At 42.1% G+C, this 8,505-nt stretch overlaps 1 long non-coding RNA gene across 1 annotated transcript; it reads right to left on the bottom strand.

The window, feature by feature from the left end:
* Positions 1–10: 10 nt before the first annotated feature.
* On the bottom strand, positions 11–8,270 carry LOC114086617 (uncharacterized). Its single transcript, XR_003581648.2, has 2 exons — positions 7,605–8,270; positions 11–4,923 (listed from the first exon to the last, which is right to left on the bottom strand). It is a non-coding gene; the product is annotated as an uncharacterized lncRNA (long non-coding RNA).
* Between the last annotated feature and the right edge of the window lie 235 nt (positions 8,271–8,505).

Raw genomic sequence — 8,505 nt, forward strand, 5'->3', positions numbered from 1 at the left:
CACAGGCAAATTTTAGATGTCTATTACAAAAACCAGGTCTTTTTATTCAGGTTGCTGTCAGCTTAGAAATGTATACAACCAGGCCTGGCTTACGTTGAAGAAACTGATATATAGTAGTCATAAGATGTATTTTGAGTGATTTCAAAAATAAGGAACCCAGATTCTTGATCTGTTTGTGCTTTCCCATCCTCAGTGTATTGGCTTGTCCCAAGTTTCGATGTCACATGCCAATGACTTAAGTGATATTGTTCATATGTCTCATTAAGTAGAATTATTTCCCATGTCTCTGAACATACTTCTCTTTGAATTTCATGGATACTTAAGTAAACTTATACCATGTAACATAGCTCCTTTATAATTTAATGGTATTTAGAAATGTAGGGTTCTGTTGGGGGAGGTGTATTTTAGATAGGGGTCTCACTAAATTCCTAAGAGCCTCAGCGTCTTGTGATTACAGGCATGTACCACCATGCCTATCAGAAATTTCCATTTTTAAGGTCAATACAAGAAATCAGTTCAATGCCCTACTGTGGAGGAAGAGTGATTTCTACATTGCATAACTAGAAAATTCACTTGTCTACTTCGTAACACCCATGTGAAAATTATTAGGATTTGTGTGAGTTGATACTCAGGTTTTCAGCCACATGAACACTTGATAGGGACCTACAATGATTCTGTCATAAAAGATGGTTTGTTATGTTGGAAGATGCTTTTCTGATTGACCTCTGCTGTGTTCAGATCAGTATGGTAGCTAAACTGTTCTCTAAGATTTCCAAGTACCCTGACTGATAATTAATAGCATGTTTTAATCAAGGTTTACCCTTGAGACTGAAGCATGCCCTGAACAGAATCTGGGTTCTACTGGAAAGGGTACTTGAGTAGATGTCTATAGCTATTGTCTTAAGGTGCCCAGTGGGAGAAATAAAACACATTGAACTGTAATTCAGTTCTCTCTCAATCTAAGCTGTAATAGCATAAAAAATTTCATTAGGATTTCCCAGAGATATAAACTAATAGGATATTATATAGTCTGAGGCTCACTATAAGAAATTTGCTTATAATTATGGAGATCCAGAAATCCTATCTACTGTGTGCAAGCTGGAGAATACTAATGGTTTATCCAAGATGAATGCATCTGCTAAAGCAAGCAAAGAATTCCAATTTTCCTCTACCTTTTATATCCCATCAGGGCGCTTACTTTGATATTTCACACGTTGGAAAGAACACAATTTCCTCTACTTGAAAGTGTCTTGTTGTTATAAGTACTTGATGGGATCACAAGTGTAACTTGTAATTTTTCTGCTATTCCTTCCTTAAGTTGGTCTTTGCAGTACCAATGTATGTATATTTTTTTAAAGTTGCTCAAACCAAAACCTGCAGTCATCAAATCTTACCAAAGTATGTAAAGAATTACCATCTCTACTATTTTTATTGTAAATTACCTTGGATTACCCTGAGTTTTGACCAGTCTATCCACTTAAACCATTGCTATATTGATACATTGGTATTTTTTCACAGCAGTGAGATGGCACTCCCCCCCCCCCCCCAAGCTCTTCCTAAGGCCTACAGGCTTCACATCATGTGGCCCCTCATTACCACTTTACTCCTTTCTCCCAATTTTATCTTCTGGCTTTTATCCCTTGATGGAACAGTCTCAACATTTCCATTTGACTCACCTATCACTTTTTTGAGACAGAAATATAAAAATAGCCCCCCCTTCTCAAGTTTGTCATTTCCTATTCCTACTCTCCTCTTAGCATTTTTTACTATTCAATTTGTCCTTTCCCCACCTAAAATGTAAGCTACATTAACACCAAAAATTGTTCCTTGACAATGTATCTGCACCCAGAATAATTCCTAGCACATAAACACTAAAATATTTCAAAATACCTCTACTGTCCAAAATTCAGGGTGGCTTTACATTTCCATTTTAGAAATTAAAGCCTTTTGGTTATTGATTTATAAATTACATCCTTGTCTGCCAAACTCACAATGGGGGTGGGGGAGCTTATACCAAATTTAATTGATAATGTGCTGTGGATCAAATTTTTGCGTTCACGTATGCTTCTCTCCATCTCCAGGCCAAGATAAAAGGTGAATTTGGGTTCATTTTAAATTGGGGTCTTCCACATTGCCCAGGCTATTCTTATAATTTTATGAGCCCAGGTAATCCTTTCCCAGCCTCTGTAGTTGGAACTACAGGCATGTGTCACCATGGCCAACAAGATGAAAAGGCTCATCTCAAACTTGCAAGTCTCCTTTCTCAGCCTCCCAAATAGCTAAGGTTACACTTTAGCTGGGATTATTGGTGTGTGCCATTCTTTTTAAGTACCAAGGTTTGAACCCAGGGGGCCCTTAATCCCTGAGCCACATCTCCAGCATTTTTCCTTGAAACAGGGTCTCACCAAATTTCTTAGGGGCTCACTAAGTTGCTGAGGCTGGCCGTGAACTTGCAATCCTTCTGCCTCAGCCTCCTGAGCCATTGGGATTAAAGGTTTGCACCACCCTGCTCAGCCATATTATTTTCCCAAGAATGTATGAAATTTAAAAAAAAAATCAACTGAGGTAAATGGCATACATTTTTTTTTTTTAAGATCATACAAGGGAAGTCTGCATGGCTCATGAATGCACAAATGCCAGCTATGAGAGATTGAGGCTACAAGGTCCGTCTTTTTTCCTCTCTTGCCTGCTGCCCTTCTGTTTAGATTATGCAGCAGTGCTTCCCCCACCCCCATTTGGTGACACTGGGGATTGAACCCAGGACCTCATGATAGAAAAACACTATATACCTGAGCTAAACCCAGAGCACTTTTAAAAATTTAGAACAGGGTTTCACTAAATTGCCCAGGCTGGCCTCAAACTTGTAATACTCCTGCTTCAACCTCTCTAGTAGCCAGGATTACATCACCACACTTGGTATCAGCAAGGTGGCTCTTGATTCTGGGATTTCTCCACATTGCAGAATTGAACCAATATATTCATAATAAATTACCCAGTCAGTATTGTAATAGCAGCACAAAGTGGACTGAGATAGGATTGCCATTTATTCTGGTCATTCCCATTCTGTGTGCTATCCAGAAAAACCTTGGGCCATGTATTTGGTTTTAATTTTCCAGGATATAGCCCCCCGCAAATTGCTGGGATTACAGGTGTGTGCCACTGCATCTTGCTGGGACTTACTGAAGTTGTAAGTGCCTTAGAGATAACCAAATCCACAGATACTTTTCAAACTATTTTTTTCCACTCTACCACTTCCACTCTACCACTGAGTATACCCCAGCCTCAATACAGAACTCTGGGGCTGGGGTCATAGCTCAGTGGTGGAGCACTTGTCTTGCATGGTGAGGCCGTGGGTTCGATCCTCATCACCACATAAATAATAATAATAAAGGTATTGTGTCAACTACAACTAAATAAATAAATAAATAAGGTATTGTGTCAACTACAACTAAAAAACCTTAATAAAGGTTTTGTGTCCACCTACAAGTGAAAAAATATTTAAAAATTCTAAAAATATATAGAACTCTCTGGACAGGCATGGTGGTGCACGCCTGTAATCCCAGCAGCTCATGAGGGTGAGGTAGGAGGATGGAGTTCAAAGCCAGCTTCAGCAACGTTGAGGCGTTAAGCAACTCAGTGGTATCTCTTTCTAAATAAAATACAAAATAGGGCTGGGAGGGCGTTGGGGTTGTGGCTCAGTGATAGAGTGCTCACCTAGCACACGAAAGGCACTGGGTTCAAACCTCAGCACCACGTGAAAAAAAATGAAATAAAGATATTATGTCCATCTACAACTAAGAAATATTAAAAAAAAATAGGGCTGGGGATGTGGCTCTGTGATTGAGTGCCCCTGAGTTCAATCCCCAGTACCCCTCCCCTCAAAAAAATCTCTGATCAGGGGCAGAGCAGACAGACATATAACTATTAAGACACCCAAGGAAAATGTTGTTCATTTAATTTATATTAATGAAGAAATACAAATTCCATTTTTCTACACTCAACACAGAACACTTCTTTGGTCATGGTCAAATGGTGGGTTTTTTCCACACCAAGCACTTCAACTTTCTGCACACGAGCTGGGTATCCTATGATTCACTTTTAACTTCTGATATTATCAACCTGGAATTTGAGTCAAATCCCACAAGTTAATGGCTCTGCCTCATAAGATTATCCCCACTTCTGATGCCAATCACAAGTTCCAGATTGTGACCTGTTTTTGACTAAGTGACTATAAAATCAGGGATCCTTTAACCCTCCTTGCGTTTGGTAATTTGCTGTGGTGGTGGAACAGAGAATTCAGGGAAACTTTATTTCAATTTAGCCATTCATTATAAAGGATATTACAACAGATGCACATGGACAGCCAAATGAAGAAGTACACAAGAGCTGGTTCATGAGTGTCCTCTGAGTGCAGGAATTTCTATTCCTGTAGAGTTGGAGTACAGAATCTTCCTAGTTCAAGGATGCATTCACCAACCCAGAAACTCATCAAATCTGGGGCAGAAAATAAAGTTATGAGACTAAGATAAAGCAAATCCAAAGTATAATTCCTGGAGATTTGTTTATCCTGGTAGAAAGACGGAGTCTGTAGAATGGGTATGTAGGATCTTTCATCCTGCTAAGAGGCTGATGTGTTAACAACTGTTAGGAATTTAGAGCCTTTCAGAATTACAATTTAAAGTATTGGGTCTTTATATACCCTAGCTGTGGTATACGATGAAGTTTTCAGTTCCAGTGACAACTCTTGAATCCTTGGAATTTTCTGAGTTTCTTTTGTTGTTCATATGAGCCTCTTCAGATGGCCGCAGTTTATACTGAGTTTAAGCACTTAGGAGAGGGGCCCAAAGGAAACCTCTGGAGGGGCTGATCACAAGAAAGACCAGCTGGTTAGAGGGCTGGAACTTTCACCCAATGCAAAGACCTCTGGGAAGAAAGGAGAGATTCTAGAGATGTGAGGGTCAGGGAGTAGGAGTAATAGGGATTGACCCAGGGTTACTCTATTACTGAGCTACATCCCCAGCCCTTTTTAAGACTGGGTCTTGCTAAGTGGCCCAGGCTGGCCTTGAACTTGCAGTCCTCCTGCCTCAGTATCCTGAGTAGCTGAGATTACAGATGTGCTGCAATATACCCAGATAAGTTCTATATAATCTATAGTAAGTTTTATAAAAACTCTTGAACAAGATTTGATAATCAAGAACAACTCCTTCATTATTCAGAGAATCAGAGGTTATATATTCTACTCTTACCATGTAGCAGTTTGAAAAATCAGCATCACTCTGACATCACAAGTTTCCTTCTCAACCCTAAATGATCATAGTTCCATTTTATTTTTTTTAATATTTTTTTTTAGTTCCACATAGTACCTTATTTTAATGTGGTGCTGAGGACTGAACCCAGGGCCTTGCACATGCTAGGCAAGTGCTCTACCACTGAGCCACAACCCCAGCAGCCCCCATCGTTCCATTTTAAAAGCCTTCACTTACTAGCTTCCCATTCCATTCCTTCCAAAATTCTCTCCTATCAGAGCCTTTGCCTCTAATGCATTGATATCCAAGTTTAAATGCAGAGATGGTGAATTTGCAGCAATAAGGCAAATGAGCTTTTGGGGATACAGTTGAACTGCCTGGAGCTGCAATATTGAAACACATTTCAAGAATTCAAAGGTTAGCCAGGCACGGTGGTGCACACCTATAATCCCAGCAGCTCGCAAGGCTGAGGCAGGAGGATCACAAGTTCAAAGCCAGCCTCAGCAATGTAAGGTGCTAAACAACTCAGTGAGACCCTGTTTCTAAATAAAATACAAAATAGGGCTGGGGATGTGGCTCAGTGGCCAAGCATCCCCAAGTTCAATCCCCAGTAACCGGCCCCCCCCCAAAAAAATTCAAAGGTTGACAAATACCAATTCCACCTGAGATGTGACCAGATGAAACCATGAGCTGGTCTAAAAAGCTTGGAAAGTCTTCAAAGGAACCTAAAGACACAATATAAACATAACAAAAGGAAGGCAAAGCAAGAAAACCTAATATAGAAAGTAGAAAGTAGGGTAAGGGAAATGAAATAGAGAAAAGCTTGGGACACAGTAGACCCTAGTCAGTAAACAGTATATTTAAGAAGACCTTACTGGGGCGGGGGTTGTGGCTCAGTGGCAGAGCGCTTGCCTAGTATGTGTGAGGCACTGGGCTTGATTCTCAGCATCACATTTAAATAAATAAAATAAAGGTCCACAGACAACTAAAAAAAAAAAAAGACCTTACTGCCAAGCACAGTGAATAACAGGCAGAGCTGGAGTACAATGTTATACAATGAGACACAACATACTAGAAATTAAAACAGAACCTAAAGAGATGCTTTTAGGGGGAAAGAAAACTTGCCCCATAGAAGTCTGTGTTCCCACCCTATGGAGAGATAGGTAATCAGATCATTGATATTATGCACTGAATAATGAATATGGAGCTGGGAAAGCACAAACTAGCTGAGTGACTGAGTGACCTTTTCACCTTTCTTTACCTCAATTTTCCCATGCATGAAATGGGGGTGACACTCCCATTTCCAAAGTGTAGACAAAGTTGAGAAAACATGCCAAAAGTATTTAAAGCCCAAATAAACGCAACTGCATGACTGACATCACTACTTAAACATCTTATAAGCAATCTCAAACTTAGCAGTAGTTATTTTGTGGTGCTGCGGATTGAACCACAGTCTCATACATGCTAGGAGAATGCTCTGGCGCTGAGCTGCAAGCCAGGCTCCAACCATTGTAAACTTAATAGAGCTAAGATGAAATTCTCAATTATCCCGGAGCAAAACCTGTTCTTCCTGTTTCCTACCTCAGTAAATGTCATAATTTCAGTACTCTATGGGAACCTTTCTTCCTTTCTTATCCAGGCCATATATGGGTCCAATCCATACAGATTAACCTCATATATACCGTATCGTTATTCATTCACTTCCATCTGCACTGCCGCCACCCTCTTCTAAGCTGCAGTACTGAAGCGACCAAAAGGGTCTATAGGTTTCTACTTTTGCCCTCTCCAATCCAAGCAAGGGCTCTAAAGTCTTTAAAATATTTAGAGAAAAAAGCCAAACAGCTTAAAAGGCCACTACGTGACCCCTTCCCCTGCTGCTTCCTCAAACCACACTCCCCAACCCATGCTCCAGCACTGGTTAATTTTGTAGTTCCTCAAATGTGCTATGCGCCTCGCTGACCAACTTCTATTCATCTTTTTCGCCTCATTTCAGAGTTGGATCTCCCATCATCCACACTCAGAGCCTTAAGTACAATTTATCTGTACAATTAGACTATTACACCAAGATATTAGAAGCCGGGCGCGGTGGCGCACACCTGTAATCCCATAGACTCGGGAGGGTGAGACAGGAGGATTTGCGAGTTCAAAGCCAGCCTCAGCAACTTGGCGAGCCACTTAGCAATTCAGCGAGACCCTGCCTCTAAATGAAACACAAAAAAGGGCTGGGACTGTGGTCCAGTAGTTGAGCACCCCTGGATTCAATCCCCGGTACCACCACCACCACCCCCCGCCAAAAAAACCCGAAAACGATTATAAACCAAACTAGACAGTAAATTCCAATAGGGTAGGCACTGTTACCTGTCTGATGCACTCCTGTATCCTCAGGAAAACAGAATGTAGCACACGGTCTGGGTTCAAATATTTGAATGAACCTGAGATGAGAGGGACCAAATGGCCAACTAAAAAAAGTTAGCTCAAATAGAAAAAAGTTCTAATATATACAGCTACCAATTTTGCTCCAGACCAAACATACATGGAGTCAAGACTAGACAGCTCAGACCAAACTATATACATGGAGTCAAGATACCGCACTCGTGCTTTCTTAAACCTCACACAATTCCAAGTCCAGAGTGAACCCATACAGAGCGACAAGGAACGTGCCTCCTTCGCCTCTGTGGATGAGGGTCCCCGACCAGCTAGTTCAGGCTCCTGATCCGGGCTCACTGGCCAGGATTCTGAACACTAGTCCTCGAAGCAGTGACGCACACAGGCCCAAACACTTCGTCAGCGAAGTCGCTTAGCCCGAGACGTTCCTTTGAGCCTTCTGAAGCAACACTGGACGTGCGCGTCGAGCCCCAAGCTCCTCTCTGGTGTCGCAGAGCTTCAGGTGCCTACCCTGTTCACTCAAGAAAAAGCAAAAGACGACAACCCCCGTGCCTCGCCCTTTAAGAGCCACCCCCATTGGAGCCTGGCGAAGCTCTAAGCAAATCGTCGCGAGAGCCGCTGGCTTCCGCCCGCTTCCTACTCTCTGCATGCCGGGACGGAAGAAACGCGGTACTTCCCGCCCCCTGCTTCTACCTCACAAGGCAGTGCGGCCGCAGCTGCAACCAATCTCCAGGACCGTTGTAGGCCGCGGCACAAAGGGCCAATGGAAAGTCGCGGCGCGCGCAGAGCTTCTCTTCATCAGAACCAGCCCCCTCCCTTCCGCCCGCCGCCTTCCACTCCGCCCCTGGCGGAGGAAGTGATATCACAGGCCCCA

The sequence above is a fragment of the Marmota flaviventris genome, chromosome 5, assembly GCF_047511675.1.
Source record: "Marmota flaviventris isolate mMarFla1 chromosome 5, mMarFla1.hap1, whole genome shotgun sequence".
Lineage (NCBI taxonomy): Eukaryota > Metazoa > Chordata > Mammalia > Rodentia > Sciuridae > Marmota > Marmota flaviventris.